At 41.6% G+C, this 14,690-nt stretch overlaps 1 protein-coding gene across 1 annotated transcript in view; it reads left to right on the plus strand.

The window, feature by feature from the left end:
• Positions 1–14,690, plus strand: part of FBXW8 (F-box and WD repeat domain containing 8) — a 107,071-nt gene that overhangs the window by 79,076 nt on the left and 13,305 nt on the right. The gene's annotated exons all lie outside the window — the stretch shown is intronic.

Raw genomic sequence — 14,690 nt, forward strand, 5'->3', positions numbered from 1 at the left:
AGAGCCTTGCCTTTGCTCTGAGGCTTTGCGGCATCCACCCGGGGTCTGTCCTGGCCTTGTGACCGGCGTGTCTCCGGTCGTGGTCGCGGGGGGTCCCGGGCGCTTCTTTGGGCTGCCCGTAAGCCTCACCCCAGGCCTGCCGCGGCCATCGGCGCTGCTGACTGCATTCTCACCGTTGCTCCAGCTGCGTCCTCGGATTTGTGAAACAGAATCATTTAAATAACTCGGTGAGTTCATGGCTTTTGCCTGGGAGAAAAATCCTGCTTCATATGCACCCGTATGTGTCTGTGTACACCCTTATACCTGTATATACTCATGTGTAACCTAATTACATAAAACACGTTATGGATAACCTGTGGGTGAGTGTATGTGTATGTATGTGCATTTTTCACTTGTGGGTCTTTCTCAGGTCAGAGGTTTCAGAATATTTACTCTCAGCTTCGGTTTCTTTGCTATTAAACCAAGTATCACGGGATGGAAACATGTTTATTAATTCTTACTGTGTCCAACACCGCGCTAAGGGCTTAGGAGAAAGACTGTTCTGTGGGAACTCGGGTCTGACTGGACGGAGCAAGTGTCCCCTTCGTGGCTGATGGACATTTGTCCAGCAGGGGGCCCCACAGGGCGGAGCGCCGGTGGCCCACGCCTGCCTCAGTTCCCTCATCTGTAACATGGGCTGGTGTGAGCATCAGATGGGATCATTGTGAAGCGCTTAGCCCCCACAGCGCCCTGTTGTCACCGTTATCAGTGCTGAGTCCTGGCCCGGGAGGGGTCAGCCCAAGGGCGATCCCCAGGCTGGGGAGTGAGTGCCCGACCAGCACCTGTGTGTGAGTGTGTGAGTGTGTGTGTGTGTGTGTGTGAGTGTGTGTGTGAGAGTGTATGTGTGTGTGTGAGTGTGTGTGTGTGTGAGTGTGTGTGTGAGAGTGTGTGTGAGTGAGTGTGAGTGTGTGAGTGAGTGTGTGTGTGTGTGTGTGAGAGAGTGTATGTGTGTGTATGTGAGTGTGTGTGTGTGAGTGTGTGTGTGAGTGTATATGTGTATGAGTGTGTGTGAGTGTATGTGTGTGAGTGTGTGTGAGTGTGTGTGTGAGTGTGTGTGTGAGAGTGTATGTGTGAGTGTGTGTGTGAGTGTGTGTGTGAGAGTGTGAGTGTATGTGTGTGTGTGAGTGTATGTGTGTATGAGTGTGTGTGAGTGTGTGTGAGAGTGTGAGTGTATGTGTGTGTGTGAGTGTATGTGTGTATGAGTGTGTGTGTGTGAGTGTGTGTGTGTGAGAGTGTGTGTGTGAGTGTGTGTGTGTGTGTGAGAGTGTGTGAGTGTGTGTGAGTGCGCGCGTGTGTGTGTGTGTGATGTGAGTGTGTGATGTATGGTGTGTGTGACATGTACATATCATATGTGGTGTGGGTGGGACTGTGTCTGTGAGTGTACCTGACTTGTGTGTTTTTTTATTTGTATGTCTGCGTGTGTATGTGTGATGTGCGTGTGTGAGACTCGTGTCTCTGTGTGTGTACCTGACTTGTGTCTTTCTCTGACTCGTGTGTCTCTGTATGTGACATGTCTGTGTGTGTGTCTGCCTTGTGTCTGTGTGCGCCTTTGTCCGAGTACATAATGACATAGATATTCCCTGCTCACTTCCCTGAACCTGTTTTGTGATAAAGTCTGAATCAGGTCGCCTCCCTGAGCCTCAATTTCCCCTTCCATAAAATCAGGGGGTCTTAGGAGCCCCCTGTGGGAGCTGGAAGGGCCCAGGGTGCGTGCAGAGCAGCCCCTCCCCTTGTTGCTCCATCGTCCACCACCCTTTCCTGGGAGCATGACATCCCAGAGTGGTTGTGACGTGTGAGCTGAGGCAGAGGGAGCACCTTACTGTCCTGAAAGCCAAGTGGGAGGGTCAGCCATCCTCTTCCTCCCCTCCTCCACCCCACCACTGCCATCAGTCATCCTGAACCCCTCTGTCAGTGTCACTGTACTCATCTTCACTTTCTGTCACCTTCAATGTAGCAATAACGATGACAATCAGCTGGTAATTCTGCTTATGGCCATGCTTTTCCTGTGACGGAGATAGTTTGGATGTTATGGTTATTTGTATGGATGGGGAAACTGAGTCTCGCAGGGTCCGGACAGATTTATTGTTCTCTCAGGAATCTAGTTTCTCTCCTCACTGACTCTTTCTTCCCTCTGCCCCCAACAAACAAAACATTTTTTTAAAAAATTTCATTATTTTGAACATTACAAAAAACAACAAACGTGAACATTTCCAGATACAATGAACATAAAATGAGGATTGTATGTGAAATGACAAACCTTGATTACTTAACACTTGTTTTTTAAAAAATACATAATAAATTCAACATATTCATCTCTTGTCTAGCTCCTTCTGAACTCCCCTCCCTTTTTTGGCATCTCTTGCTCTATCCCTCCCCTCTGTATGTCTCTCCCCATCACACACATACACCATTTAAAAAAAAAAAAAAAACAACAACCCTCCCTTGTAACAAAAAAGCACAATTAAGCAAAACAAGCCCACACACTTTCTCCCAGTTTCTCATTCTGCCCCTTTATCCTCTCCTCTTTGAGGCAGCCTGCTTCATCATGGGTCCTTTGGAATCGTGGTCGGCTTTCAAACTATTTTTTATTTACAGAGATTTAATCACTGTACAATATAAATTGTTCTGGTTCTGCTCACATCACTCAATTAGTTCATACCCGTATTCCTGAATTTTGCTCTTATCTATTCCTTTTATTATTACTTAGCACATAATAATATTCTATTATATTTATATACTACCCTCAAAAACAGATTGTTGTTTTTTCTTTTAATCCTCTATACCCCAACTAGCTACTAATGTATTCCTCTTCTCTACTGCCAATGTTCTTGGGAAGGGGATCTATATTAAATATCTGGGAAACTACCCATTTTCTCCCTAACCCTGACTTCTGCTCCTGTCATAAGATGTGCCTTCTCAGAGATCACTCATGATTTTCCAGCTCCATATCCAATCTTCTCTTTCCTTCCCCCTTAGTCCCTAACTTCTTTGAAGCCCATGGCACTATGGACAATGGCCCCTTCTCCTCCCTTTGCTTTAGAGAACTTGCACACTCCCGGTCTTTCTTGTCACTAGCCATGTCTGCTTCCCCTGATACGGGGCATGGAAATTTTTAGAAAAGGGCAGTTCCCAGGAAATCTTAGGGGGTCCCGATTTCTTGGCTCCAAGTGTTCTGTGTTGTTGCTGCTATATCATGGCCATGCCCATTCATTAATTGAATTGTTACTGAATTAAATTGAACCCATCTCCTGCTCTGAGTCAAGTACTCTTCCTTTTACAGCCTGCTTAAGATGCACGCTTGACACATAGGATCTTTGATGGAGAATAAGCTCTTAAATTTCATACTCCTTAAATCTAGGCTAGTTCTTTTTTTAAATCTCTTCACATGATTGTGTGGAGAGGGAAAAAAATAGAAGTCGGAATTGGTCTCCCCCCAGCTTACCTCTTGTTCCTTAGAGTTGGGGCAGGTTAGATCACAAGTCACCAGTTTGGCCTCGATCTAGCCCTTTGTAGACATCTGTCCATATCACAAAGCCCCCAAGCCTGGCACAGTCCTGAGAGGTTGGCAGCGCCCGCCCAGGAAGGGGCCAGGGCTGGAACAGCAGGGGTTGCAGGTGCATTGGCAAGTGATGGTGGGGAAGCTTACCCAGTTCTTGCCTACACCATGCCTGGCTACATGGAGGGATACTGTACCATCACTGACATATCTCAGCTTTGTGGGCCCTTTCATTCTGAGCAGAACCCTAGGAAAGGCGAGGGGCTCTGGCTTTGTGGGTCGCTCAGGTGATTGTAGCTAACCTGAGCAGTGTAGCTTGGGGATTGCCAGGAGGCTTCTACTTAAGGGAGCTGAAAGGATGTGGTCATTGCTTCACTAAGCAAGTTCTTCAAACCTTGCAGATTGCTAGTTAGTGCCGCTAAGTGCACCTGAGATGGAAGTTTTTGTTTGCCAATAGAAAGTCACCTTTGGGATGGCATGAAAGTCAATTTTCCACATGTTCACAGACATAGCTGTGTTAGTAGCCCTTCTGCTATGACTTATTTCTGGCAAGGACTTGCAAAATAGTCTCTCTGGCTGATTGTCAAAAATTACATCATATCGGAGTAAACTGCTTTTAAATCAAACATCCATTATTCATGTATATTAACTGCTTTTTTATTTTTTTATTGGCTGTTTTGTGTATGATTTACTCTTTTCTCTCTGTCTCCTCCTCCCTCCCCAATTGTCTGTCTCTCTCATCTATTCCTTTTAAATCTTAGCTCATCTGTGAATTTATAGAGCCCATACACTTAGCTTTGTGTATGAACATCGATATGCTGACCCTGCATTTGTTCGTAGTTAAATTTCTTATTTTCGTTTGCCATATTTATGGTGGGTCAGAATAGCAACTTGGGACATTTACACTAGCAAATTGCACCCTAAAGACCTGTAAACCTCATTCTTTTGTGTCCTTCATTGAAAGAGAGGAAGAAAGAAAGAAAACGCGACGTGCAGCAATAGTCATTCTGTGCATCATAATGTCTGCTAAGAAATATTAGAAAAACTGCACTTGTGAATTGGCTGAATCTGTTAGTTAGTGGAAAACAGATTGGCTGAATTTGTTGATTTGTGTACAAGAAAATACACTCCTAGTAAAGCTACCACATCACTGACTAAGATGGAATCGGTGGATAAAGGCAGAGATGTGTAGGGAGCAGATTTCTGCAGAACCATCTGTCCACTTCGAAAGGGAAGCTGGAAGGTGCCCCGGGCAGCTCCATCTAGCTCTGACACAGTGCACGACGTGGTCGGCCTCGGAGTTACAGGTTCGGGGACCAGCTGAGGGCACCCACACATGCACGCTTGCACACAGACCCAGAGGCATGTATTATATACACATATACAGCATAGAGGCACATGTGCATATACACACACAAGCCCATGGATATATAAATACATGTTAGATACTGAGATCATGTGTACACTCAAATGTGTATGTGTACCCAAGCATGCATACGTACATACAACGTGCATGCAAAAAAAAGGAAGGGGGAGAGGAAAAAGAAAGAGAAGGGGGAGCTTGTGAAGGAGAAAAAAGAAAAGGAGAAAAGGGAAAAACAGAGAAAATGAGGAAAAGCTCCTGATGTCTAGTTAAGGGATCTGGACTTTAGTCTCTTAGAAGTTGGGCATCATTGACGGATTTGAGTAAGGCAGTGACAGCATCAAAGGAGGCCTTTTAATAAGATTCATTTGGTGATGGCTAGAGGGCAGATTGGTACAAACTGTGTCTAAGAAAAGTGTTAGGAGCCTGTTGTTGTTCAGTGTGCAGTGAGAGGGCTCTGATGGCAGGAGGGGTGAAGAAAAGTCCATGACAGGAGGAGGGAGAAGGGAGATATGATGGGATGAAATGATTTTAATTTGTTGTTGCTTGAGATCTTGAAACTAAAATTTTGTGTTTAGAAATCATTGTAGTCAGGATTTTGTCTCTCCTTAAAAGATAGTTCTAAATACACACACACACACACACACACACACACATACACACACTCACACACACATACACACGTGTATATGTATATATGCACATTTATATAGCTAACTTTTCATATAAATGTTTATATGTGTATATACATGCATGTATGTACATAGGTGTATGTATATGAAATGTTGGTTGTTAAATGAAATTCTGCACATTGAAAGTTCATTTTTACAACATCAGAAAATATTCTCGAACAAAATCAGCTAGACCGATGATTTTTAAAATATAGGGATAAGACTGGTCACTGTTATAAAACCTTCCCTGCCAGTGCACGTCGGCATTTCCTTTGTGACTTGCAGTTAGAAAGCTGCTGGGGACTCAGATGCAGGACTTGAATGTGGCACTTTCTTGCCTCTGGGTCAGGTCTCCTATTCTGTGGTAGGCCTCTCTGGCAAAATAATAATATTAGTCAATCCACCCTATTTATTTAATGCTTCCTGTATAGCAGGCACTGGGCTAAAAGCTAGGGCTACAAAACCCAAAGTGAACTAGTCCTGCCCTCAGGAAGCTTCCATTCGATTAAGGGATACATGTACAAAAATAAGTAAATACAGAAATAGAGAATACTTGGGGAAGAGGGAAGAAAGCATCCCGAAGCAGAGAGTAGTCTAAGTCCTTCACATCCTTTTAAGTTATAGAGCCCATTCCTGCACCAAAAACCCAAGGTGAACTAGTCTGCCCTCAGAGAACTTCCATTCGATTAAGAGATACATTTACAAAAATAAGTAAATATAGAAATAGAAAATACTTGGGGGAAGAGGGAGGAGAGCATCCCGGAGCTGAGAGTGGTCCAAGTCCTTCACATCTTTTTAAGTTATAGAGCCCATTTCCAGTTACATTACTTAAGTCCAAAGAGTCATTTTTGAATAGAAAGAAAAAAGAACATTTCACTTTCTGTTCCCTTTACTTTAGTGCCTGTGTTGTGTTTATGTTCCGCCTTTGCTTTCTTGCCTTCTATGTTGCATACCCAGATTTGAGTAAAGCTCACCCATTATGCCTGCCCAGTTAGAGCGAGCTTTTGGACGTTTGTCCATTCCTGTCGAAGGTGGCTTCTCCGGCACATCCTCCAAATGTCGCATTTATCAGATGCCAGATACTGGGATTTGGGTTCTAACGAGACCCCAGCTTCTGTGAGCGGCTCTCCTGATCTCCCTCTCCTCTCAGAATCATTGACGTTGTCGTCCAGGTATATACACATACATACATCCATCTCATTTAGACGTCATTATTTCCACGTCTGCTTGTGCTCCCCTTCCCAAAACTATCTTGTGTTTATTTTCTAATCATTCTGGATATATTTGTATGTGTGTCTATTGTCTCCGTTGATAGGATGTAAGTGCCTTGAAATAAGGAACTTCCATTTTTGTTTTTGTTTTCCTCAGTTCCTAGCAAAGTCCTTGGAACATGGGAGTCTTAATAAATGTGTGTTGATTGACTTACTGGTGAAATTTTTTGCAACGGTTTCTCCTATATAATTATTTGCTTGGAATATGTTGCAGCCTGCTTGTCTCCACCACCTCACTTTCCTTTACTTTTGGGGTAATTCGTAATTATTCTGTTTGTTCAAGACTCTCAACCATACAGTGTCCCTGGGAAAATACCGTATTAAAAAGATAGACATTTGTTTCAGGGAGAAGTTAGGAGGCATAAAATAACTTGGCAGTTTCACAAAAAAGGCAATCCAGGCCCCTTTCTTCCTCCTGTTCAGTTCTTCAACCAACTCCTCGTCCATTTGTTGTGTCCGCCTGAGGTGTACACATACTGGTGGACCAGCTTGTGGATTTTCATTCCAACTGCACATCATGTGCTGGACAAGAGTATTCTGAGTCCACTTGGGCTTTCCTGTGCCATTAGTAATCAGTCCCACTCTTGTGAGTGATCAAGAGTCTCATATAGGAGATTATATGCTGTTATATATAGGACTTCATGCAGTCAGTTCAGTATCATCCCCAAACAGCAGCTTATGAAAGAGCTAACTGTCTAGAGTAAGGACACCATTTTTTTTTCCTACTGGAACTCCAGGCTTGAGCTCCACTGTGACATAGTGAATATTATTGATAAACCAATGTCCATGTGCCTGACTTATGCTTTGCTTGATATTAGTGATCATGGAATGGTTGAACAAAGTTACTTCTTCATTTTAATTCTTCAAAGGACTCGTGTAATTCTAATCTATGCCTAGGAGGCATCTCATTGGAACAGAGCTTTTAAAATAGCATTTTGATTTACCACATTGAAACTTGAAACATATTAAGCTATGAAGAAGTACAGTAAAATTATACATTTACTATATCTTTCAATTATTTATATATTGGTAAAAATGTGTTTTGTTTTGGACTCTCACTCATAAAACCTTCCCTGTTCCATTTCAAAATCTTCATCAACAATAGTGGATATAATTATTATCTTCATTCATTTTATTATAAATGGGAAAGTAGATATTTCAGTTGGTGGTTCATATTTTGTTGATTGTTTTTTTTTTTTTTTTTTTTTTAAAGAAAGTGTGTGCTGGAAATGACTCGATCTTTAAAATAGTATTTTAATTTTTGCAATTACATGTAAAAACAATTTTTAACATTTTTTAAAATAAAATTTTGACTTCCAAATTTTTTTCCTCATTCTCTTCTTCTCAAGACAGTAATTTGATATAGGTTATATGTGTATGTGTGTGTATATATGTATACATATACTATATATATAAAACATATCATATTAATCATATTATTAAAAAAGAAAAAGACCAAAAAGAAATAAAAAAAAATACTTTAAAAAAATAGACTGAAAATAGTATGTGCCAATCTGCATTCAAATTCTATCAACTCTTTTTCTTGATGTGGATAGATAGCATTTTCCATCATGAGTTTTCTGGAATTTTTTTCTCACTAGTATTCTATTTTTCCAAATACATATAGAAATAGTTATCAACATTAATTTTTAATATTTTATTTTTCCAAATACATGCAAATATAGTTTTCAACATTCACCTTTGCAAAACCTTGTATTCCAAATTTTTCTCCTTTTCTCCATACTCCACAAGACACCAGGCAATTCAGTATAGGTTAAATATGTGCAATTCTTCTAAACATATTTCTATATTTTTCATGCTGCACAATATAAGTCAGATCAAAAGGGGGAAAAAAACAAACAAACAAACAAACGACAAAAACAAAAATTCTATATTTTGACCCACATTCAGTCTCCATAGTTTTCTCTCTGGCTGCAGATGGCACTTTCTATCCCAAGTCTATTGCGATTACCTTGAATCACTTCATTGTCAACATTCATTTTTGTAAGACTTTGTGTTTTAAATTTTTCTCCTCCCTTCCCAAGACAGCAAGAAATCTGATATAGGTTAAATATGTGCAATCCTTTTAAACATATTTCCAGAGTTGTCATGTTGTGATTGAAAAAGCACAACAAAAGGGGGGGGGGGGAACCACAAGAAAGAAAAAACAAAAATAAACAAAAAAAAATGTGAAATTACTATGCTTTGGTCCACAGTCAGTCTCCATATTTTCTCTCTGGATGTGGATGGTATTTTTCATCCCAAGTATATTGGAATCGTTTTGAAGTATGGCATTTTTTGAGAAGAAAATGGCATGATTTTTAAGGCATTCAGAGACTGGTTCTCTGCCTGGAAGCCACTCTTCCTGGAGATCCAATCCTTAGTGCCTTAAAAATCGTCATTTCCAACACACACTTTCTCTCTGTACTCTGTCTAATCTAACCACTTTTCCTCCAATCCTTATTTTCTCCATGTTCCCTCCGGAAACAACCTGGGACTATGATGTTTTTGTCCTTGATGGTGACAACAGTTGTTCTAAAAGTCTTTACAGATCCTTCCCAGGTTTCATTGGTGGTATTTTATAGGGTACATGTAGAGAGCCAGAACTCTGGGGAAGTATACTTGAAACAAGGTGTTAACTCGGTGGAATTGATGAGATGATGGTTTTCTAGTTCCCATATATACTTAGTCCTTAGCATGGTGATGTAATGGTTCTCTAGTTCACACATATTTAGTATGCTAATGATGTAATTGTATTAAGGTATATAAGGGCTAAGAAGGACTGGAAATGGGACATTGCATATTTGACCATCCTCCCGGTGACTCTCCTGCCTCCTGCACTCTTCCACTAAGACCAAGGACTTGGGCTGATCCCGAGGTCTTCCAGAGAGCTTGCCCGAACATTACAGGTACAAACCCTCATTGTTTCAAGGCAGTCCCATTTGTAGGTTTGTCAGGTTTACTCTGTAGACTGCAAGAAGGAGTTCATTGACTTCAGTCTCCTTTCGTATCTGCAGTCACTCTGTCTGGAGCTCTCACTGTTTCCTCTTCATTGGCCTTCTATAGAAACCAAGTGCTGGGCCACACTAAGTAGTTCAGACCATTCTCAGAAGGTATTGGGCACGCCTCCACCAGGTCACTTTGGCTTTCCCCCGTCTGATCCGGGCTTTGGCCGTGCTGGCTCCTTTCTGGTTCTGAACCTCTGCTCCTTGCTGCTTAATGTACCAGCAGCTGTGACATGGGCAGTGGAGTGAGTGAGTGTCCCAGGAGGAGCAGGTTATATGACTAGGCAGTAACCCAGAGGAGTGACAGCAGGTGGCATTGGCCCAATGGAGAAGGAGAGAGGTGGCTTTTAGCTGTTGGCAGCTGCTGAAGCTGTGCCCACCACCTCTGTGCCTGGTCTGGGCCTCCGGGAGCATGTGCGGGCAGAGAAGTGAGGAGGACCATGAGAGTGGTCGTAGCTGTGATAAGGATCACAGTAAACTCTTTCCATCTGGATTTATATCTTTGTAAAGACCCAGTCCAATTTCTAGATTCGGGGGCAGTGCCGGAATTACCTCGCATTAAAATATGGAGCAATTGGAATATGATTTTATTGTACATTGGGATCATTCCACTTCCAAACAGTATCTGTACTGGGGATGTGTAAAACTAAAGAAGAAATACAGGTGAATCTAAAACTGCTGTGGGTGTCGAGCAAGAGACTAAGACGGGAGTATAACTAACCGACACTGGCAACGTTGGACACCATTCTGTGAGGGCTTTTTGAAAAGGTTTAATGTCTCCATTTCTGGCTCCATGTAGAATTGTAAGGCTCGGAAGGGGAAGAGAAAGCTGTCTGTTTTCTAGTTTGTTTTCCTTTACTTGGCAACAATTTCAAGGCTTAGCTATGATTCTCAGTAAAACAACAGAAATTCTGTAGAAATACGCCTCGTGCCCACTTTTTTCACCGTCTTTATAAGACACATTTGCACTTTTAAAAAATTCCCTGGCATCTATCGATTCAGTGGTCACATTAACGCAGAATATTCCCCGAGACTTTAGCTCCGGGTGGATTTTTCCTCCTTTCTAACGTATCTGCCCATCTCTTTCTCAGTACATCTGTCTAAGGAGAGTGGCCACAAGTTTTAGACTCACCCAACTAGTGCAATAAAGAGAAAAATTAGTCTAATGCATGGTCTTAACAAAAGGGAGAGTGTGAGCATGAATAATTAATTTCACTAGTCTGTGGCAATCAGATAAAATGAAGTCCCATTTGCTCAGCCTTATTAAAAGAGAGAGAGAGAGAAAGGGAGGAGGGAAGGAGAGAAATAGTAAAGGTCGTTAAGGGACTTGTAACATGGAACGAATCGCCTCTGAGATGGATAATGTGTTTTCTAATCTCTGTGGTCTTTAACTAAACGTAATGGTAAAGGTACTCTGGATATTTCTAATTCATTGAATTATTAAACATTCTAGAGAACACTTGACTCTTAACTACTAACTTAGAAGTCCTTACAATGAAAATAGAGAAAATCTTTTTGGAAAAGAGTTTAGGTCACACTCTTCTCAGTTAAGAATCATCCATCTCTCCTTTAAAAGAAGCAGGAGAAAAGATGAGGGGGCTTTTGTAATCAACGTATTGGATATCAATTCAAGATCCACCGTGGCCTTTTTCTGCCTTGGGCACTCCTTTATTCACTGTGCTTATTTCTCTTTTATAAATGAATACTTTATTCTTTGTGAAAAATACTTTGAAGAGAACTATAATAAATGTTAGGGATATAGTTAGAATAAATATGCATTTTATGGGCATAGTAACCAAAACCAGGACTAATTTTTTTTCTCCAGAGTCTTTGAATACATTCCCTAATTAAATCCTCTTGGGTAATTAATTATTAGTGATAGTTGTTTCATTATTAGATTATCTGTTTATTGATCTAAGAGAAAAATTAGTAGAATTAGAAGGTCACTTCCCTGATGCACATAAATCTTATTTTTATTTTCAGCTTTTCCTAGATCTTTTTCTTTGGTCTTGAATCGTAATAAACCTGCCCATTTCTTTCAGAAATCCTCAGCAATAGTAGCTGTAATATTATATCAAGATTTGAGGTATTAACTGGTTCTGCAGATATTTGTGAGAAAAATGAGCTTGACGTGTAACAGCTGGTCCTCTAGGTAGGGACAATCCTTAACATAAAAAAGACTGCTACCAGCTCAGCGTGTTTGCTTCTGTAACATACAGGACATCTGAGGTGTACAATATCCCCCAAAGCCTGTGGTAAACACGTCTAGGAATTGAAATTCAATCCTTTGGTTCAAAGGACTTGCCCTCGGTCGTGCCTTCAAGCTTGGGGTCTTAGTTCTTTTAAGAGAGAAGGGTAAATTATTCCATTCTGTTCCCATCTGTGGTAAGTTGACAGGAGAGGTTGCCGATTCACTGAAAACCAAGATTAACAAGCTAATTTTTTGTATCTGCCTTATGGTGATTATGGATTATAGAGCTGGGGCTGCCATCTTGTCCACTCCCCGTATTTTGCCAATGAGGAAACTCGGGAAAGACTTCAGGAGGAGTAGCTAAGGAGCACCACAGTGTACAGTGCACCAGGTCTGGAGTCAGGAAGACCTGAATTCGGATCTTGCCTCAGATACTTCTAATGGCCAAGTCACTTAACCCTATGTGCCTCAGTTTCCTCATCTGTAAAATGAGGTTGAGAAGGAAATAGCAAACCAGGCTTTATCTCTGCTAAGAAAACCCCCAGTGGAATCATGGGGAGTAAAACACGACTGAACAATAGCAGCAGAAGGTTCCTGCAGTGGGAGTGATTTGCTTATGGGAATGGGCATCTGAAGTCAGGTTTGTGCCTGGCAGTTTGCTCCTTACTTTCTTGTGGTGGATCACTTGCTGTCCTGGCCTCTAGAGGAGCCCTGGGAGCCCATGGTACTTCAAGTCCAACCTTGAGCCGCCCACTCTGGCAGCCTCCTTTGAGGAGCGTTGTGTTGGACTTTCCACCATGAGGAGAGTTTCCTCTGGCTGCAGGATCCAAGCTCAGGCCGGTGACTGAAGAGCTGTTCTAAAGACCACTTACCCCGTGGGCTCAAACCTTTCCTAAAAGACCTTAGACCTATGACCTTATAATCATAAAGAAGTCAAAGTCGGGAATTAAGTTTTTCCACAATGTTTAATTTTTCAACAAATTAGCAGAATTTCAAGAAAGACTCAAGACACTAGATAAGGTTTTGAAAATTTTCTCTTTTCAGGAGGATGAAATCAAAATGCTTTACAAAAATGGAATATGGTGCTGTCTGGAGCTGAGTGGATGAGCTGTCTGCCTTCTCTTTGTGGAGATTAGTGCTTCCTAAACCGTGGACAGAGGCTCACGGTGGGGAGACTGACCATGGGGGACAGTGATTTAAAAAGAATCTTTTCATTTCTCTTTGTGTGACTTTAGCACAGAACTTCTCCCAGGGAGACGGGTAAAGAGTTGTTATCATCCAATAGCTCCACCTTAGAGTTTGGTTGTGATTGTGTGTTCACAAGCTACATAAACTTTATCATTTAGTCATGTCCTACTCTTTGCTACCCACTTTGAGGTATTCTTGCTAGAGTTAGTGGAACGGTTTGCCATTCCCTTCTCCAGATAATTTTACAGATGTGGAAACTGAGGCAAACAGGGTAAAATGACTTGGCCAGGGTCACACAGCTAGCAAGTGTCTTAGGCTGGATTTGAACTGAGGTCCTCTTGACTCCAGACCTATTGCTTTATCTACTATAACACATAGCAAACCTGGCACCTTCTAGCTTCTTTTACAATCCATTTAGACAAATAATATTACATAACTGCTGTTGCTGCTTCCTTCTTTTCCAGAAGTCCTAAGCAACTTACCATTTATAAGAGCATTTTCAGCAGCTAGTATAGTGAATTATTTGAAAGATAATTTTTAAAATGAAATTGCCAAGTCCAATTTTCCCACCATGTTGCTTATAATTTAGCTTTCTTAAATAGATCCATTTTATGAACATATCCTTTGCCTTCCTACCTCTGGGTTGTTTTTTTTTTTTTTTTTTGTCCTTTCTGAAACAGTCTCCCCTCTTCAGATCTGCTTGTCTAATCCCCACACATCATTTAAGACCCAGACCAAAGGCTCTATCTTTCTTAAAGCATCCTTTATTATATTTTCCCTTTTTTATCTTGCATTATAATTATTGGTGTACCCATCCTGTACAAGATTGTCAAGACTTTTTGGATTTTTAGTTTCATTTAGTATTATTCTCTGACACAGTAAGTACTCAGTAAATATTTGTTGAAGGAAGGAAAGAATTGCTTGGCGGCTAGCATATCTGGTTCAAACATTTACTGGCTGTGTGATCCTGGGCAATATATTTAACCTCTCTGTGCCTCAGAATCTTGTCTGATCAAAGCTCTGACTCGCAGATTTGTTGTAAGGATCCAATGAGATAATAACAGCACAGTGTTTGGCACATAGTAGGTGCTATATAAATACTTATTCTCTTCCTGGGTTCTTCCTCTACCTGCAGGGCAAAAATGTCTGGGCCTTAGTTTCCCCCCCATGTTAAATTACAGCTCTGGACCAGGTCTTAGGTTCACAGATTTTAGAGCAGGAAAGGACCTTGGAGACTTTCAGAGCCAGCTGCTCCACTTTACAGATGAGGAGACTGAGACCCACCGAGATGAACTGCAAATGACTGAGCTAGGATTCTAACCCGCAGCCCCTGACCACAAGCCACATGCTCCGAGGGCCTCCAACAAGTCTGTGTCCTCTGACCTCATTCCTCCCTTTATTCTGAGAATCATCCTGTGGAGTGTCTGTGAGCGGTGCTCAGCTGCCACCTCCCCCAATCCTTTATG

This window comes from Antechinus flavipes, chromosome 1 (genome assembly GCF_016432865.1).
Source record: "Antechinus flavipes isolate AdamAnt ecotype Samford, QLD, Australia chromosome 1, AdamAnt_v2, whole genome shotgun sequence".
NCBI classification, from domain to species: domain Eukaryota; kingdom Metazoa; phylum Chordata; class Mammalia; order Dasyuromorphia; family Dasyuridae; genus Antechinus; species Antechinus flavipes.